The sequence below is a fragment of the Phasianus colchicus genome, chromosome 2, assembly GCF_987193195.1.
Source record: "Phasianus colchicus chromosome 2, bPhaCol1.hap1.1, whole genome shotgun sequence".
Lineage (NCBI taxonomy): Eukaryota > Metazoa > Chordata > Aves > Galliformes > Phasianidae > Phasianus > Phasianus colchicus.
In genome coordinates, this window is record NC_143437.1 from 38,126,393 (window position 1) to 38,146,970 (window position 20,578).

Here is a 20,578-nt window from a genome sequence, read left to right on the forward strand (position 1 = left end):
TCAGGAGTTTTCAAGGATGGTGGAAAGGTGCAGCTTTGGGACTACAAGAAAGGAGAAACAATAGCAAGGTATCTTCTCCCTTGTAGAGGCTGTCCCCTCACTTTGTCCCTACTCTGCTGATTTTTCCATGGCTCCTTGCCAGCCTCAGTGCAGGCAGAGAGTGCCAGCCTGTGGCCTCCTGCGTGCCCCTCCTGCCTCCCTAGTAGCGGGCTCTGCTCCCCCTGCCAAAGGGTCAACACTTTCTCAACTCAGCTGGGTGTTTCATAGCTTGCACAACTCTCATTTGCTTGAGAATTTTTCTGAGGGGGTACGGTGCCAAGAGTTGCACTGTAGAGGTTGTATTTCACTTCCACAAGGCTGCTTGCCATTTTCACAGTATCTCACACCATCATGGGGCATACTGTAGGTAATAGAAACCTTCAGTTTTCATGGATGGTTCATGGTATGGTTTGCTTTGCAAGCCCTGCTCACAGGAAGCAGAGCCTGCAGCCTCTCCACACGCATAAGGGAATGCATCTCCTTGTGGCAGACAATTTGCTATGAAATCTCCTGGAACTGCTCCAGCTCTGTATGCTCTGCAGAAAGCCCATGCTTGGGTAGCTTTGTACTGGGCCTGCTCCCCCCAGCTTGCTGTGCCTCCTGGGCTGCAGCCAGGAGGAGAGGTAGCCCCTCTAAGAGAGCTGCTCCAAAATGGCTGCCTGAGTGTGGCCCGGCCCTCCGGCGGCAGTCCAGCCCCTACAGCAGAGCTTGGGCCTTGTGAGCCTGCAGGGAAACATCGCCTAAATCTGGGGGGAAATCCTGAAAAGCCCTTTGTGGGGAGTGTATTTTTGCAACAGCCTGTTTCCTCCTTTTCTCTCCTTCCTTTCCCCACCGCTTTGTCTGCTAAATAAAACAACCTACATTTTTGACCTGAATTACTTTAAGTGTCCCTGAAGGCATGTACAGCTACTAGGACTGTGGAAAGGTTTTCTTCTCTAGTGCGGTTAGATAGCTCTGTTAGAGACAGGTCTCAAGCTCGATCCCCCAATATGAGTGCTGTATTTATGTTTTGGCGTACAGAAAATCAGCGTTTGCATTTTTATAGCACTGTCTATAGCAGACAAGCCTGGGCTGCTTTATGAACAGGCACTGATCCTGTAGAGAAAATCTCTCCCCATTTCAGCAGGTGATACCCAGGGAAAGCTGCAACCCAAGTCCTTGCCTCTGCCCTCACCTCTCTGCTGCTGGGGCTTGGGGTGCCAGGCCCCACACCCCTCAGGAACAATCTGTCAGCCCTGAGAGTGCTCCCACTCTTACTGCACGTTCCGAGTGAGGAGTTTTTGAAAGGACAATGAAATTGCTCATTTTGGCCTGTTTTAGCACCCTCTCCTATAACACGCATGGCAGGCCTGGCTGAATTAAACCAGCCATACTAATTTCTCTTGTTAGAACAGCCCTGTGTAATGCACAAAATGCTTGGCTTTGGAGGATGATATTACAAAGAAGGACACTGTAATTTAGTGGCTCATTTAATGTGAACCAAGAGAAATATGAGGCATGCCAATGCCGCATTGGGGCTCTATTTATATCCTTTTTGGTGTACGGTATGATTTATAATAAAGGATCATTTTTATATAGTATTAGCGTGGTAATGGAGCTTACTAGGTTGCCATGTCTGAAGTTAGGAAATATTGTATTAGAATAAGCTCAGTTAACACAGCGTAAGAATAGCCCTTTCTCCAGTATTAAATCACGATTCCAAGCTTCTTAAAATAAATATTAATGCGCTCGGTTTACCTAGGACGCTGGGCTTTTATGAATGCAGCACCAGGACCTTCATGTCTGAGCTCAGAAGATGTTAACTGCAACCTCATTTGGCAGTTGCCAGCCTCTGCACTCAGCACCTCTGGTGATTTTGCTCACCCGAAGCACTGTCCATGGGAGGCCCAGGAAGAGGGAAAGGAGCAGAAAGCTGGTGAGCATGCTATGACAGACTGAGGGGAGCATTTCCCACCTCCAGCCCGAAGTGCACAGCCAGCAGTGGGGTGCTGCTCTGAGCTGGGGCGTGAGGATGCGGGAACAGAGGGGATGCTGACAGGAAGGAGGAGGAAGGAGCAGTGTTTACTCCTAGGAGCTCTTCTGAAGGCCACACAGCGAGCGAACAGTGGAGCCAGGATTAGAGCGGAGCCACCCCTGGCATCTTGCCCTCAGAGTGATTCAGAGCTTGTTTCCAAAGCTAGAGAGCTGGTTGAAGTTTCATTTGTCTATCTAGACAGCAGCGTGTTCTGCTTCCCATTTAAAGCTCTGGAGCCTTCTGGTGATTCAGAGTGCAGGCAGCAGTCCCCCTGCATGCTGGTTCTGGTGCCAGCCAGCACAGTGCCTGTGAGTCTTCAGTGCTGTCATGCAGATAGCAAAGGCATCAAAGTGGGTCTAGAGAGAAGGTGGGAAATAATCAGCTGGAGGATTCTGAGGATATGGGAAACTGTCCCTTCCGCTTAAAGCTGTGGTGTGAGATGGCAAAATGTGAAGGTGCAGGAGAAGGGCCGGTGGCAACCCTGCCATCCTAGTCTGGCATGAAGGAATGGCAACCACAAGCAGACCTCCTCTGTTGCCATCCATAGCAGCACATGCCCCAGCCCAGTCTCCCTCCTGCTCCATCCAATGCCGCTCCCTGTCCCCAGTGCATGCTGCTTTGCTGGAGGGGGCACCCCTCTGATTGCTCTCAGGGCCCCCTGGGGACATGGCCGTTGTTGCCAGCTGGGAAGGTGACACACAGGAGCTGACAAAGCCAGAGCTGACTCTGCTTCCCCCTGAGCCAACCTCAGTGAAATTGCCCAGCCACTTTGAATAGAAATGAATTGAGTAGCCTGGCAGTAACTCAGACCATATTTTATTAACTTGGACAGAACTGAGTAACGTTAATCCCCCTCCCTGAAATTTCTTATTTTACAGCCAGGTTCTAATATATTAAAATGTGCTGGCAAAGCTTTTGGTAGGTTACAATCCACTTGTCACCAAACAACACACAACCCAGCATTACCACTTAGGTAGGGGCTGAGAAGCAGTGAGAGGTCAGGTGAGTTTCTGCAGCATTCCACACACCTGGCCAGAGCACCAAGGAGTGGGGGGCTGCTGTACCACCTGCAGCTTGTGATGTAACCTCAGAAAAGTCACCAACAACGTGCCCTGCATGATTTTCTGTGTGACTGATGCCTGGCTATCCCAGGGTGGTGCAGGCTGGCTCTGGCCCTGGGGGGCATCACTCTGCAGGGGTGCTGTTGAGAGATAAGTCTTTTCTTAGAATCATGGGGTCGTTAAGGTTAGAAAAGACCTCTCCGATCATCTAGTCAAACTGTCAACACTTTACCACCATATCCACTAAACTAAACTTTGTCTTAGCTCAGCAAAATGCCTAAAGAAGTCTGTGACTTACTCTGAGCCTCAGTTTCTCTACAAAACTGGGGACATCCTTCTGGACCGCTAGGTATTAGGCCTCCACTCCCATCAGAAACCAGAACAGGCTCTGTGTTCTAGGCTGAAGCCTTAGCAAGAAATACAACTGCTCTGCCTTTCCTGTTTATTAGCAATAATAATCCTAATAATACTTTGCACATCAGTAAGAGCTTCCATCTGAGGAAATTAAAGCACTTTGCAGTCATTAATGATTTAAGATGCTTAGCCCATCTCTGAGATAAGTAGGGAAAATCATCCTCATTTTTACAAACGGGAAACTCAAGTGAACTGTAGTCGAGTAGCTATGCAGGAAGGTAGCGAGGAGGCAGGTGAGAGCCCCATCCCTGTGGCTTCCAGGCCCATCATGCTCCATGTGGCTGAGCCACCCATGGAGCTGCCAAAAGTTGCACTGAGAGAGGAGGATGGGACAGGGTGGGTGCCCATGGCCCTGTCTGCTTCCTTGGGCTGGCTGCAGGCACTGTCGCCATTGGCCTTTCAGGGCGGTTACAGGGAGAAGAAATCCTGTTATAAATAGTCAGCTGAACTCCAGCTCTCTGGGCAGTGAACTTTTTGTACATAGCTGCCTTGTAAAATGAAACTACCCCGTGCCTCCCTTGGTGGAAAAAGAAAGCGAGCTGGGACCACACCTCTCCTGTTCTGTGTGTAAATCTGCCCATCGGGACCTGGCAGCACTTGCCTATTTAAATGAAATACTCATTATAGACATGGGACTGCTGGGTGGTTGCTCGTTAACCGTTTGGGGCACAGCTTGAAATAGCACGGCTTGGCCTGGGCCAGGGGCTGAAACAGGATTTTCCACCTCGTAGAGCAACCAGATCTCAGCTGCCGCTTCCCTCCGCTATGCAGAGCTTATAAATAACCCCTTTCTCATCTTCAAAACAGCTGCTGTATTTTTTTTTTTTTTTTTCAGCATACACAACATAAAAGAGAGCTGAGCAGGCAGACGATAGTGAAAGTGCCACCATGTTGCTCTCTTTTAAAGTCCGCTTCCCTCAGCGCAGCAGGAGAGCCCTGGCTGCCCACCGCTGCCCACTGGCCGTGCTGGTGCTGTGCCCGCGGTGCTCCTCGCTTTATCCTCACGTCACCTCTCGGCTCTTACTGCCCTTTCCTCTCTGTCTCCAGCTCTTTGACTAATAGCTTTGCTTGCTTTTTATATCTGCGCATGTGGCACATCTGGAGCAAGGCGTGCCTCTGCTTTGTTGTTGTTGTTTTATCTTCCCCTCTATCTATACGTGCGCGTTAGTATTTTTCGCTTTACTTTCCACTGCCATGGCAACTGCTGGCTGTTTGGCAAAAAAAGCTCGCGGGGAAGAAAAGGGGCTCAGAGCGCTCAGCTGGCAGATGTCCAGTGTAATCATGCCGCAGCGCCGAAATGAGGCCGCTGGCGGGCTGCCCAGCTGCAGAGAACAAAGATGTCAGTTCCCTGCGCTGGCGGCGGCGCGGGCTTGGCACCCCTATATGGCTTCCCAGAACTCCTCGCCTTGGCCGCCTTCCATCCCCTTCAGGGCAGCAAACAGGATTAGCACACACAGACTTGTTTTTCTCTTTTCTCCTCCAACTGTTCCAATGACATCATCCCTGCTGCATTCAGCTGCCAGCAGGGTGACTTTGTTGGGTTTTTTTTGTTGTTGTTGTTGTTGTATTTTTTTTTTTTAACAGGAAAAAAGAAAAATGCACACACGCCACAGAGCACAATGTTTTAGGTAATGTTAAATGAAAACCCCCAAAGTGCAGCGAGCTCAAGCAGATGAAGCCAGATGCGCTGTATTTTTTTTTTCTTTTTCATAATTGAATTCCTGCAAGATAAAAATCTCATTTTCCTCAGTAGGCTGTAATCAGCGCTCGCAGAGCTGTGGTTTCCAACTGCCCTCGTCATGTGCTTCCTTATGAAACTCCGCCGAGAAAGCGCCTTGGCACGGGCACCCATTTAAAGGGCCCGGGAGCGGGCAACAACCCCAGCACCCCAAAACGACCTGGGGCTAAGGGGTGCCAGGACTCCCACCCTGCCCACTGTGGGTCCCTGGGCTCTGGGGTGGTGCCTGCCCTGCTTGCTGTTCTGCTGGCAAACCGCTGGGCTTAGTAGAGCTGTTAGTTGCTGCTGGCCATGGCAGGGAGAGACTGCATTTCATCCCTCATAGTCTAGTTGTTGGGTTTTTTTTTTGCTTCTAGACATCTGTGGGGCATTTTCCACTCTTCGCTGTCTCTTTGCCAGCTGAACAGCACAGCAGTGCTCTACTCCCCAGCACTGCGGGAGCCCCAGGAGTGCCACCTCTGGGGAATTTAGGCAACAGCCGACCCATCCTTCCCGCCCTTCCCACTGCCTCTCACCGTGGCCCACCTCCCACCACGTCCCCTCTACCCCAGGCTTGCTTCCTCAGCTGCAGTGCTCCTGTTTCCCTTGGCATGGACTGCAGGATGTGATGCGTGTTTCCTCTTATCACTGCACCCAAGCAAGCCCTGGAAGCGGCCTGGCAAGAATAGTGTGCTCTACACAAGGGATGAGTCAGTGGTGGAAAGCTCCCACTCTGGGAACCAGGCACATAGGTGTGCCTGCTGGCTCTTGGGGTGGACCCAACTGCTGGCAGCCATGCTGGTGCACGCAGCCTTTGCCTACTTCTGCTTTTGGCCTTGAAGAGCTGTGGGGGCACGGGGACAGATGGCTGCTCTGGCTCTGAGTTGAGTCACTCAGGCTTTTTGGTGCATGGATGGACAGAAGGACACACTGCATGACAAGCAGGGGCTGCTAGGAAAGCTTTATGTAAGAGGCTTGCAGTGCAGCAAGTGTTCCACTCCCAGAGCTCCACATTGAAGTTGGCAGCACTTCAAAACCTCTGTTTCATAACTGGCGAGAAATAGGATTTTCTAACAGCCCTGGGATGACTCTGCCTCTTGTGCAGGGACCTGGGATTTTATGAGTTGTTAATGGTTAACCAGGCAATGGCCTACATCATTCGGTAGCTCCCTTCCCCGTGTGGAGGTGCATGCTTCTATCAGGCGGGCACACTGTCTGCCAGCAGCCATGCCCCCCCTGCCCACCTGCAAATAACAGAACTCAGGAATTAATTAGCAATTAATTGCAACCAAATAATTACAGAATCAGCTGTCAGGAGAGATGCTGTGAGTGGTTTTCTCAGGATGGGAACTGCCCTTTGAGCTTCCCAGGATGGGGTGCTTGCAGGATCCCTGGGCAGGAGGCAAGCTGCAGGGGTACTTTCCTGGGAAATTAATTCCAGGGGCACTTGCAGAGCTTTGCTCCCTGCTTCTGCGCCAAAGGGAATGGCAGCATGCTCCCTGCTGGGCTCTTGTTCATCTCCCACTCTGTGCTGAGATGCGCTGATAGCACAGGAAAGGCATGAAAAAAAAAAACACGAGTGCATTAGATATATTCATGCAGATGGAAGAGGACCAGGTATTCATCTTATTCATCTCTCTCCTTGCTGATGAGGAGTTATCCTCTCCTGGACACTATCCAGCATTTTGTCCAGCCTAGTTTCCAATGATTCAAGTGATGGGGCTTCCTATGGGAGACTCGAACACTATCTAATGCACTTTGCTGTTCAGAAGTGCAGCTCACCTTGTTTGGCTCCGGCAGCCCTTCTCCAGCTGTGGCTCTGCCTCCCAACACCCCAGCTGTGGTGACCTGCTGTCCCCTCTGCCGCCCTCAGCCACCCAGGCTCCAAAGCAACTCTGGGTGCAGAGGCCCTCCCACTGTGTGGTGAGGCCCTGTGGGACATGTAGGCCCAGTGTATGTCCAGACAGTTTGACCAAGCCAGGGAGATGTGGTGGTGGCTTCATGACAGTTCTGTGGTTCTCCAGCTTTGGGCCAGCAAGCCTGAGCTCAGTGGCTGGCACAGAAGAATGCAGCTGGAAGGATGCTCTATTTAATGCTGACTACTAAAGGCCCACAGGGGCTGTCCTGGCCAAGTAGGACTGCTGAGACACAGAAACACCCTGGCCACAGAGAGTCTTTTCCTTGGCCATGGTCCCTGTAAAGGGTCAGGCAAGAGGTTTGGGTGTAGGAACTTCTCTGTGCAGCTCCAGGATGGCAAACTGCCAGGCCTGGGTGAGCTCAGTCTCGCTCCTCACCAGCACCACCAGTGCACTTGGAGAATGTCTGGTGCCCATGTGCCTGAGATGGGGATGCAAAGGCTTCTTGTGCAGTCAGAATACCAGGGCAGGCCTAAGTTTCACATGTGAGAACACCTAGCAGGCAGCAGTTTCCTTTCTTTCACAGAAATGGCCTGAACAACCCCTGTGCTGCATGAAAGCTGCAACCTGCAGCTGGATCACACCTGGTGTCCTCCTCAGCACCTTGTATGAAGGTGCAGGAGGTCCCATGTTCCCCACCAGCCAGCTTGAATTTGCCCTGGAGGATGCATTTCTGTGGACGTAGTCTGATTCTCTCCATGCCTCCTCACCCAATTCCCATTCTCTGCATTCTTGCAGCTCTTTGGTGCAGAATGCTCCACGATGGGCCCTGAGCTCTTCCATCTGTGCACCCCTACCCAGAAGAAGTCCCAGCCCTAGTGCTCCCCATGCCACATCTCCTCATCTTCCGGGCACTTGTGGCTCAGCATGTCTTGGCCAGGGTCAGATGTTGCTCCTCTGGCCAAACCCCTCACAGCAGGACACTGTGCTCTCCCTCTTTTTGTTTCCTTTTGTTTATAGTACTTGATCCAGCTTCCAGGCCATGCGCAAATGCTTCACTCCCAGCCAAATTGAACTTGTTTCAAGGAAGATTGCACAAGAGCCCTGTGCTGTTGCTGGGAGCCAGGCCTGCTGGACTAGCTGCTTTGTCCTCCTGGCCCCAGCCCTGCCCGAGGACCTGCTGGCACTGATCCCACCACAGTGCAGTCAGCAGGATGCCTCATGGGCTGTGGGAGGAGCAGCAAAGTCCAACAGAGATCATGGACAGGCTTTGCAAATTTAAGAAAGAAAAAAAAAAAAGGAGACATCAAGAGCAGCAGAAGTTTCTCTGGGTTGATTTGCTCTCTGTTTAAGCCGTACTGACTGCTGGTAGTAGCTCCAGCTCACTGTAGGTATAAATCACTTATATTCCTGGTGACACCAGCTCCAGTCTGTGCTGGGGCTGAGCAATAGGAGCCAGTGCTGGCCTCAGCAGAGGTCCCCGGCTCCGAGCCTTGTGTTAGCCGAAATAGCTCTGCCAGAGTCAGTGGGGAAGAGTGGTCCCAACAGCAGGCATGTCCAGCAGCCTGAAGCAGCCTCTCTGCTAGCAGGTCCTGAAGAAACAGCTCACTGGCTCTCCTCTTGCAGGCTGGCTTCATCTTTGGCCATAGGAAGCACTTTCCTCTCACTTCACAAATACTGTGTGAATTCCAAGTGACAAGAAAGCCTTGCTTTCTATCCACAGGTTTAAAAATGCTGCAGGCAAGTAAAAAACACTGAATTTTCTTTTTTTTGTTGGCTTTGTTTTGGTTGGTTGGTTGTTCTGTCTTTTCACTGACCTTGTCAACACAGATAGCAAAGAGCTGATGGGGGAATACTTGGAAAAATCAAACTATCTACACAAGCATGCTGCAGTAGAGTGGACCCTGAGAGAATACACTGACCTTCTCAGCCTCTGTCAATTATTTTTGAAAAATCATGGGGAATGAGAAGTTGCAGGGCATGGAAGATTCTTCATCAGTTTGCGTTGGAGAAGTTGAAGTGCCTCGTGATACCTATGGCCATCATCATGAAGAAAATTTGCTTCCTTCCTTGACACGGGAGCCTTCACACTTTGAAGTAATTAGGAGTGACTTAAAATCCCTTGAGAAAGCCCTGCCTTTCCCAGAGGTGGGATTCATCCAGGCTGATTGACGAAGTTTGAAAATCATAGTCCAAGCATTGTCCTATTTCTGCTTGCAGGGCATGAGCAGGAGCAGTCATCCCACAAAGCATGCCTCACTTATATACCAAATGGGACCAAACTCTTGCTGAAAGTGCCTATCTTCCCCACAGCACAGTGGGATTTGGTTAGCTGCAGGTACCTATATAGGGAAGGTGTGCACTGAATGGTCTGGAGAGCCAACTTGCTTCTGACCTTTCAAAGCCATAGAGATTGTTCCCCATGACCCGCTGTGGATATGCAGCGACATACCATGGATATGAATGAGCCTGCCCTCTGCTTCCCCTCACCCTTCACAGTATGGCCCACAGAGTGAATATGCTGCCAGATGTTAAGGTCCAAGGGGCTGCATGGACCTTACATTTCATCCATTCCCTTGCCCTCTTTGAGCCCAAGTGTTTGTATTTGGATGCTCCAAATTCTGCTTGTCTCCCATGTCTCAGTGCAGCTTCTTAGCTGTTGGCTGTCTCATTAAAAGCCTTGATGAATGCAATGATGCAGCCCCCAGATTATTCTCCCTTTCACTGATTTCATTCGAGTACATGGTAATATTTTCCCCATACTTTCCAATTTAACATAATGCTGATAAATGATATGACACTGATAAATTTTCATTTTATTTAAGGCTGTTTATCATCCATATCTATTATGGAAAGTCATCAATTATGCAAAAAGCGTGAATGTTTAAAGAGCCTCTAAAGTGTCTCTATTTATGGATTGCATGTTGCGTCTTCTTTCCCCCTTGCCTGAGCACACACCAGTAAGGTTCCTCCATTAAGTATCATTTTTGCACAAAGAGCCTGAAAAATGGAACTTGACAGGGGGATCCTAGGCAGGCTGGAGGCTTGTTGCAAAATATGGCTGTGCTATAAAAATCTCACTTCACAGGAGGATCCCACAACCCTCCAAGCTAGGTCTACATCAGAAGACCAGTAAACCAGACAGATGCAGTGTGCCTTCGGTCAAAAAGCCACACTCTGGTGCTCTCCTGAAGCTGCCTTCCATAGCTTAGCCAAGGCCTCCTGGTACATGTGAATACTGCCAGTCCCGCTGTGGGTCCTGGAGGCAGAGAAGCACAGCTCACAGCCCGGCTGTGCTGTGATTTCCACAGTCCCCTGGAAAAGCTGCATCATTTCAGCTCATCTCTGAGCTTGCACACAGACCTATTTGCTAAAGAGGACCTTATTCTGCTTGCACGACAGCATCTTCACAGTCACCTTGCATGAATACCGGTATAACTGCCAGCTTGTTGTGGTGTGTGTATTAAATCACAGTGCTGGGGAAGTTTTGCAGTGAGGAAGGCGAGTCAGAGGGCAGACACCTCACAGAGGCCCTTTAAAGCGGTCTGAGACGCTGGCATCTTGGATCATTTTTTTCTTTCCTTTCAAGACGCTGGGGGAAAAAAGAGCTAAAGTAAGGAAATTAGATTGTAAAAAGCTAATTTACCAAACAGCACCGTCCTGGCTTGAATCTGATCTCACATATGAAGTGCCAGTAAATCCTGAGTCACCCTGCGCACATCTGGATGCTCCTTGGCAGCAGCGCGGCTCTGTTTATTCAGGTCTGAGGGGGCCCGCAGCTGTGGTGGCAGCAGCGTGCGACAGGAAAGGGAGAGTTTTCTCACACGTCTGACACAAGACTCCAATTGTGGTGACTGCTGGCGCTGACCTCCCCGTGCAGGGGCTGCTGGCAGGAGGCACTGCAGGCTGTGCTGGCCGCCATGCCTCACTCACGGCCCCCAGCTCTCGCCTCTCCCTGCTTCCTCCCAGCTCCTGCAAAATGAAGCACTCGAGACATTTAACAAAAGCTGTGCAGATGTGGCTTCTTCCTTGGGTTATCAGGAGGCTGAGGCAGCAACTGGCTTTCTGGTCTTTGGAGATGCAGGCTCCTTGCTCTGCGTCCCAGTGGCTGTAGCAGCAAATCGTAAATGTGCGGGTTCCCTTGGCACTGTGCACTCACGGGCCTCCTCCAGTGTGATGGTTTGCTCTGAATTACACTTCTGGATGCCTGTAGCGTTGGGAAGTGTCCTGCGGCTGCTGTAGGTATGGGTACTTAAATAGCTCTCTGAGGTAATTAGTTGTGCTTTTAAATTACTTACAGTTTCTATCATGCTGTAGGGGATGTGTCGGGTTGTGACAAAGAAGGGAGCGTGAAGCCGGCGCAGTGGGATGTGTGGTGGCATCTGGTGTTTTTAAATGTGCCATACAAGGTCACCTCTGTGCTCTGCCTGCACCCTGCCTGCCCACCACAGAGCTTGATGGACTTTGCCATGAAATCATTCATTTTCTTTCACTCTTCCTTTTCTCTCATAGCCATCAGGAGATGCCCTTGGCAGTGTGGCGTGCCTTTAAGCCAACCAAGCAATAACGCAAGAGAGGATTTGGAGCCATTGTATCTTTTACAGAGTGCATTAAGGGCATGAGATCAAAGGCTGGCTACCTCTTGTGCTTGAAGAGTTCCTGTGGCACATTAGCAGGGAAATTTTCTTTACTGGCTCAAATGGCTATGCACATTTTCCATTAAGATTCTGTTTTTTTCCTCTAGTCTCACAGGAGAAGGATGGCTTCTCCCATCACACACTGCCTCACAGTGTTCTTGTCCTGGTCTGACCTGACTGTCACAAAGCTTGCTATGGATTTTGTACCTGTGCTCTGACTGTTGGGCTACATCAGAACTCCTCTGCCCAAGAGAAACCATTTGCATCACAACTGTGAGCAAGTCCAGCTTCTCTTGTGACATACTGTGTGAAAACTGTTATTCAGCTCAGGTAGCTCTCTCCCTTACGAAAGGGTGATCTTTGTTTCTGGCCCTCTGGGAGGCCACCCACGGCCCTCAGTGTTCCAGCATGTTCCTCTGTATGTGAACATCCCTGAGTCTGCTTTTTGGAGATGGCTGTCACATCATATGGGCCAGTTCTACTATATGCCAGTGATCCATCCTATCGTCTAGGTATTTCACTTCTTCTGCTGGACATACTTTCTAGTGCATCCTGGAAGCATGCTTGTCTTGCCATAACTGCATCCCATGGGTACCCCAAGTCATTAATCACCTTTTTCCCTTGTGCTGGTTCCAGACAAATTCCCAGTTCATAGCGTTAAGTTCCTGCTGTTAATCCATAAGCCATAACCTTTATGTTGGGTACTGTTCAACACAATTAGATTTCCATTACATGATGTTCTTTCCTGCAGTTAAACACAACTTGCTTTACTTATGCAGCCAGCCTCAGGTGAGATTTAATTGTAACCTTGGGGTTCGAGCTCTGTGCTTGCATACCACTCTGGTAACCCTCCAGTCCACCAACCCATCACCCGTACTCATCTCAATATATGAGCAATCATCCACAGCTCTCTGCAGTCTCGTTCTGCCGGGCTGAGCACAGAGTATGCAGCCAGAAGGTTTGTTCAGCGCTGGCACAGCCAACCTGAGGCTGAACAGCAGCCTTGTCCAAAGAACCCACTCTTTCCAGAGCAAAGAAACTCTTTCCATTAGCCGAAGAATGAATCCAGGATGGCTGGGAGTCAGGTCACCCTGACTGCAATGTAAACATGGTACCTGCTCTGGTGCAAGCTGCAGTGGAAAACAAAGGCACAATAGACCAGACCAAGGTCATTACACACAATTTGATCCAATTATATATCTAAACCCATGGCTCTTTGTGCTGCGAGTTTGATTTTGTGCTCAGAGGCAGAGAAAACAGCCTTATATATAATGGAGCAGCGCTGGGCACTGAAATGCATCTCCTCTCACATAAAGCAGCAGTAATGCCTCCTAAATCCACCTGTCCCTCAGCTGAGCATTCATTTACCCACACTCCCGTGGCCGCAATTCCCTGCGGTTAAAAAATGTTGGTATGCAGGAAAAGTTTCCTTTGGCAGTGAGGGCTGCGGCCACCCCCCTCCCCGGGCGCAGAGGCTGCTTTGATGCCACAAGAGCATGACAGTAAGAGAAATGCCTGGGGAAGTGAATCAATAGTGGCAGGCCGGCCAGCTGCAGGGTGAGGACGGGGTAAATTGCTGGAAGAAACTTTCCCAGCCACCAGACAAGTTGGGAGAACAATACAAAGAACAGGATGTGAGGCACTTCCCGGCACTGGCGACTCTGCGCCAAGGAGCGTAGCCGCTTCCAGGGCTATCTTTATACCCCTGTAATCTGGAGACATTTTCTACTATTTTCTCTCAATTTCTGTGCTCACTGGGAAGCTGTTGTTTCTTTTAGCTCTCCTTCAGAAAGCCAATCCTTGCTGCAAAAATACAAGGCCATGTTCCTCTGCCTTTCCAATCAATGCCACCCCTGGCAGACCTCTGGGCGAGACTGGGAATAGTCCAGTTCTCCCTCTGGCATCTGGTTGATAGAGCAATGCCCACACTTTTGGCTTTTCCCATCCCTCTCCCTCCTCCCATCCCTGAGGGATGGAGACATTTGTTGCTTGTTCTGATGTCTGTTACCAACCACTCTCATCTCCATGTGTAAATCCCATAGAGGTGCTTCTCCCTAGAATATCTGAGCCATTGCAACTGAAACAAAAAAACCACGACCCTGTGATTTTCCTCCCTGGTATCAGGAAACAGGCTTGTTTGTTTTTTAATGAATGCAAAAGAATGCAGATAGCAGAGAGGAAAAGCCTGGGCTCTGAGCTCTGTGTTTCTTTATTTAGGTTCCTCCATGTGCATCAGCTGAGCCCAGCAGGCAGCAAAGCAAGAGGTGGATGTTATTTCAGGAAAAGCCTGGCCCCTTGGGCTTGAGACAGAGCAGCATCCCAGGCTGCAGTCCCCTGGCTCTTGTTGCATGTAGGGAATTTGGGCAGAAAAAGGAATCTCAGCATTGCGGCTTTTCTCTTCTGTCCTCTAGGTTTTGCAGAGCAGGTGTACCAAAGGCAGCTCAATTCTACTGGGACAGGTCGCAGGGTACTGTGTGGTCTGGTATTTCCCACTGCTCTGGTGCTGTACATTAAAACAAGAGACCAAAGAGAATTTCTGTGGCATAATGTGGGAGACTGATGGTACATGGCAGTGCTGGAGGCTCTGCTGCTTGTGGGAGAGGGCTGTATGCCACGTGGGAGAAGTAGCGATGCCCCATGGTTGTGCTAGGTGGCATGGGCTGAACAGCAGCAAAAGAATAGGCTCCTTCCAGCCGCAGGCGTGCTGCAGTGCTCTCTGGAAACCACAGCTGAAATCACAGTCACATTGATGTCAACACCAAAAAGGAAAAACAAACAGCAAAGCAATGTAACAGACTTTCTCTTAACTTACTGATCAACACTTCATGCAAGTTTTAGGTGTTTCTAGCTTACTGAAAGCCCAATTCTACTCTCAAAACATCATGGCAGCATGAAAAGTAGGAGTGTATCACATGCAGTGAGCTGCTTAGACTTTTCATTTTTTTCAAATGTACATATTTTGACCACAGCTCTTTGCTGAATTCAGCACAGATGCAGGTTTGGTCAGCCTGAACTTGCATCTTTCAGTGCATAAAACATTCATTGCATTTTTTTTAACCTGGCTGTAGCCATGGTGTTGTGTGAAGCACTGTTTCACTATACCTGGGTAGCTAGGGCACATCTGTTCTTTGGGATCTGAGAAACTTTTGTGGTAGGTCACCTTTACCTCTAAAACCAGTGCTCATTTGCACTTTCTAAAGCATATTTCCTCCTTAGTCACGCAGGATTTTTGCTTCTTTCAAAGTATTTCTTTTGTAGCAGATTTTTATGCAGATTTTTATGCAATAACTTATTGCTAGGTTGTTTTCTATTGATGCGGAGAAATTTTCATGCAATTTGCATCCCATTAACAGCTTCATAAGAGATGATCCTGATTCTAATAGCTCTGCACAATAAGCCAGTAAAGCCAAATATGGAAGGGATTATGAAGTGCATAGCTGCTATACCCACAAAATGGCTCATCCTTTCGAAACAGAGGCATTGCCTCTTCTGACACCAAAGGTTAGTCCTAAGAGTTACAACTGTTTGGTATTTTTTCAGCAGTGCTTTGACTGCTTTTTATATCTTGTTGTTTTTTTTTTGCCCTGTCCATTTTCTTGTGCTAGCAGCAGTGACCACAAAACCAAAGCAGAGCCCCAGTCCTCAGGGACTGATGCCTCACAGGTGGGTGTCAGATGCAGCCTCCCAGGTGCAAAACACTGCTGGATTCCAACACTGTAATAAAACCAGTGTTACATCACTTCTGTGGTAGTGGAAAAACAACAGAACCTGCCTTGGGGCAGGTATATGCACTAGCCATTGTCCCTGTTACAAACACCTTCCTGTAGGCATTTTACACCATATACTACAAGTTTCCACCACCTATAGGACAGGTCAGGCGTCTGCTGAGGCTTACAGAGATGCTTTGATTCTGTGTGGGCTGGTAGGGAGAAGTACCAGCCATGGGAATGAGTAACTCTCTCCCTGGTGTCAGTCTCAATCCGCTGTCTCAGGGTTTTCCTACAATTTCATAAACCAAGGATTTGAAGTGAAGGGCAGAAGCTAGCCTCCTGCTCTGTAGAGAGGTGGAGGGGAGTGCTTGTGTGGGAAAATTCATCACTGCATGAGAGCCTGTGTGTTACATCAGTCATGCACAGAACCTGTGTGTAAGACAGACGTAGAGGCTTCGTGGCAGTGGTGGTGGCCAGAGTAGCACTTGAGCTGGGGTTATCAGCATTTGCTTATGGGGCATCCCCTGTCTGTCTTGGCTGGAGAGCCAGTATGAGCCACCATGGCCACCACAAGCCACTGCTGCTCCCCACACTCACTTGAGTTGTGCCAAAGCAGCCATGTGGTACATAAAAAATGTGGCAGACTGGGAAGGCAAAGCAAGGCAGCAGCTGGAGGCACTACCGAGAGGTGGGAAGGTTTCTGCTCCCGTCCCTCAGCAAGCACAAGCATATGCTATGCTGATACTTCTGTTTCTTACTAGGGTTGGAAAATTGCAGCTGTGGTGGATGAGATGGTGGGGGAGTGGGAGTTGGGCAGTCTGGTGTGGTGGGAAGCTGGCTCGGAGGAGAGAAGGGGGCTGGTGGGAGAGGGAACAGTAGAGACCCAGAGCATGGAGGGACCTGCCTAGGGCTCACTTTTCCTTCCAGCCACCAGATCCATCCTTGCCTGCTCCTGCTTCTTCTGGGAACAGCAGTGGGGTCATTCAGCCATCTGGTTCCCTTGTGCCCTCTCTTTTCCTGCAGGTCACAGCTTGACATTCTCACACATGAAGTAACCATCCAGGCTCCTGGGAAATACATGAGAGGGCTCTTTCTTGAACTGTGGCAATGCCCAGACCACACTCTTTCCTAGTGTACATGTAATGTTGTATGTGCTGTTAACTAGCTCAGTTGCCTAACAGAGAGTTTCCTCCATCTGAAACAGCACATTTTTTTTACCTTCTTTGGTCACATTCATACATACTCCTTTGGTATTTCAATTGCTCAGCCATTATATGGTTTCAGTGCATTTGAACCACTTGAGTAGTTTGGTGTGGTCTTTGACTTCATGGTCTTCAGTGTTGTCATTATGTTTCCATTTGATTTGGAGGTTAACTGCAAGTGGTTTCCACCACACCAGCTGCTGTCACAGTGCTGATGAGGTGAATGCTGTACAAAAGAGCTCAGTGTTAGCCTTCCCATCTCAAGGGTCCTCCTCCACCACCCCTGGCCACCTGGGGATGCTGCCCTTGTAATGATGAGCCAAGGTTCTTGATTCTCATGTCTGTAGCAGACCCCTGTTCACAGAGTATTGCCATGGTCTTGCCAGGCCACAGCTGGCCCTTGTCATAGGTTAGGCATTGGCAGGGGCTCGATCCCAGCTTCGGTTCTGTATGAGTACTGGTCAGCCCTGGTGGGATGTCCTCTGTTTTTCAGGGCCTTCTGCCAGATGCATGCTCCTCATGGGTGCTCTGCTGGCCATACTTGAGGAGGCCTGGCTCCAGAAGAGGTGGTTGTAGTCACCTCCTGGGACAAGGGATGCCTGTCTCACAAGCCATATCTCCTGCCTTCAAAATGCTCTTCATGTCCACAGGATTTTATACTAATCCAAGTTTTCATTTTGTACATCTTTAACCTTCTACAAATTCTTAATTCTTCTACAAATCTTTTATGTCTATACCTAGTAAATACCAGGACCCTGTTGGTCATAGATAATGAAAATGGTTTCTTCTCTAAAGAGCCTGAATATAATTTGCCTTTTTCTTTGAATTTTCTGCTTTCAGCTGCTTCTGTCTTGACTCTTTCCACACTTCTTTTTCTAGATAGCTCTTTCCTTCCTTCCTCCATCTTCTTTTAATCCCCTGTTTTTTTCTCTCATTTTCTGGAACTTGTTATTCTCTCTGACATGGCTTCTGTTTTCTTCATTTTCCATTTCTTGTCTCCCCAGTGGCCTCCAAAACCATCTCTAATCCACTGCCTTCTGCTTCAGATATTTGCACCTTCTGGCTGGCTCTGCTGTCATCTGGATGCCCTAGCAGCATGCAGAAGGGAAGATGTAGCTTAGCACTTCCTTCTCCATCAGTTTCATGGCAGAAGCAAGGCACATTTTCCTCTTCTCCCCAGTGGCAGAGGTATATGGGATCTCACCCTGGCGGGGCTTGCCATCTCAAAAAGCACATTCATGTGCACTCATCTTAGAAGTCCTTCCAGTGCTGGGCCAGCATCCATAGATTTTACGTTAATGTCTTAACACATGTCTTTAAGTGTTACCCTCCGTAAAGAATACTTTAGCAAAATGATTATTTTCATTACAGTTGGTGTTCAGTTTTCCAGACACTTGGTACTGTGTGGATTTATGTTTCAGACCACAACAGTTGTAAGTCAAATGTTGTGCTCCTCAGTATAATTTCCTTTTGCTGTGATTTTATTTCTCCTGGGCCTTCTGGTAATCCTCTCTTAATATTTTCCATTGCAGCACTGCAAGGTCCGTGCTGGCACTGAAGGCTTTTACATCTGAAACACACCATCCTGCTGGCTGTAATTAGTGCTGACATGCACACACACAGACTGCTGCCAGGAAGCAGAAACACTGTCCTTTAGCCTTACTCATATGGAAAGGTTGGAGCTTTGGGGTGGCTTTCTTGTATGCAGATGCCTTCAAGCACTGGGAAGCAGGGAGCTGTGGCACTGCTCTTGGCCAAACGACAAGCTCATCTACCCAAGCATGTAGCTGTGGCCTTGACAGGTTACATTTCTGTTTGCAGTGTCACTTCCTATCATGCCTGCAGCGGAGGTAACTGTTTGCACTGTCATAACATCTCTTCTGCTGGTGCTTCCTGGCCTGCAACACTGCAGAAATTACCGCAAGGCGCATCGCCCCACTCTCCAGACTCTCACTTGAGGATGGCACACAGGCAGTCATGAGGCGCCAGGCAGCACAAGCAGCTGGGGGGGCTGCCAGCCTCTGCACTGCCTCCTGATTGTTTGCCCTGGCTTTCCTGCCTGAGCTCTTGGCCATAAGTGGCCTCATGCCCAGGGGGACTGCAGCCCTGCAAGTGGGCATCACTGCAAAGCTTCCAATGGTCAGTTGGGGTGGGCTGATGAACATGTCCGTCTGGAAGAGGTCCTGAACCAGCTCCTTTTGAGAAGACCTGAAAACGTATGAAAGCTAACAGGCATAGTAGTTGTCAATAAAATGCTTTCTGTTAGATTTCAGATCATTTCAGGAATGAGTACAGAGAGATGGCTGCATGGTGCCTCTGACGTTGATGGAATTTCTTTCTTCTCTTGCAGTAAAAGCAAGGCTGCTTGATGCCAGTGAGAAACATGTAGCTGTCCAACATATTGCCTGAAATTCAGAAAAGGAATCATTGGTACTGCTGATTTCAGGTGTCTTTTATTAATACTGAAAAGAAAAATTGTGCGTTTCCTTTGTACAATTTGTAATGCTCTGCTAATCTGTGTAATCTGCAGCTAGTGTCCATTTGTGCTGTGTCTGCAACAATTTCCCTGCTTTGTCATTTCCATCGCAATACGTAGGTGTTGTCTATTTTGCTTGTAAGGTCATCTCAGGCAGTTCTGGTTTGAAATATTTGTACTGCGAGCTTTCCCCAAACATGTGATAGTTTCTATTGGCTGCTCTTCTTGTTTGGTTTCTTTTTATGTCCTTTATGGGAGGGGAAGTGGATGAGCTGGGAGGAAAGATGAAATGTCCTTTGTGTGCAGTTAGAGACAAATATCATCCTCATACAGTGATGAGATCTACCCTCACCTTCAAATGCTTGTGCTCCAAGCTGCAACTCGCATCTACATCCACCTCTACAGACATAGAGCTGCACAGGGGACTCCCAGCTGCTGTATAATGAATTGGATCCTAACTTCTCCTCCCCTCCCCCCCTCCCCCTCCGAGAGATCAACCTTACAAGATGTTCTTCATCCATGTCCCTGTCTATCTGCTGGTCCAGGTCCACTACCAGCCCAGTTCCCTGCTGATGTGATGAAACCCAGCTCCGGGGAGACACCATCAGCCACACTAACATGTGGCACACGTGTGACATCTCTTCTAACAAAAATATGGCTAGGCAGTGTTTTATGTGCCTGGCATACATAACTATGTCGCTGTGTCAGTGCACTGATGAACTTCATGTCAGAGAAGTACAGAGAGTTAGCAAGAAGACAAGAAGTGGTAAAACAAATGAACCTAGCCAAGCTGCTATGTTTTATGGCAGTGCATGAGCACGTCCAAGGCATTTCTTTAAAAATATGCTGTGCTCTTACTTGTGCCATGAGCCCCCACTCTTAGTTAACCTTCAGGCATTTAAGGTCAGAAGGCACCATCTGAGCCATCAATTCTGCTGTACAAGTAGGAGACTGGGTCATGAGAAAGGAGAAGTGAATGAATCTCATGAAGAGAGAAAGGAAATACCTCTAGACTCGAGATAGGATTCAGATGGAATTGCTGAGGACTACCAGAGTTCCCTTTTTGCGTTTCACTTCAACTGAGATGGAGTTCCCCTTTCTTGCACTGAGTGTTAGGTCTGTGGGCAGCCAAGGAAACGTCAGCTGCAGATTTGATGTGATGAAGTGCAGAAGTCTAATGTAGCAAAGAGAAAGGATGAGGCTAGAGGGGAAGAGGTTAATGAGTAGAGAGGGACACAAACCTGCATGATATGAAAGCCTGGGGGACTTCAAGGGGCAGGCTAAACATGAACAGGAAGATGACAGAGCTGCATTTCTAGGTACCTAGGGGAAGGCAGGGAGTTGTGTTAGTTGTGGCTGTCACAGCTAACAGATGCACTGAGGCACAATCAAGGATGTCCACAGCAGCCAACAGGAAACATTTGACAGACCAGGAGATTAGAGAGGAGGTTA

General features: G+C 49.0%; 1 long non-coding RNA gene across 1 annotated transcript; it reads left to right on the top strand.

Annotated features, from left to right (window-relative positions):
- The first annotated feature begins 12,160 nt into the window (after window positions 1-12,160).
- On the top strand, window positions 12,161-19,995 carry LOC149918966 (uncharacterized). Its single transcript, XR_016464214.1, has 3 exons — window positions 12,161-12,250; window positions 18,022-18,083; window positions 18,183-19,995. It is a non-coding gene; the product is annotated as an uncharacterized LOC149918966 (long non-coding RNA).
- The last annotated feature ends 583 nt before the right edge of the window (window positions 19,996-20,578 follow it).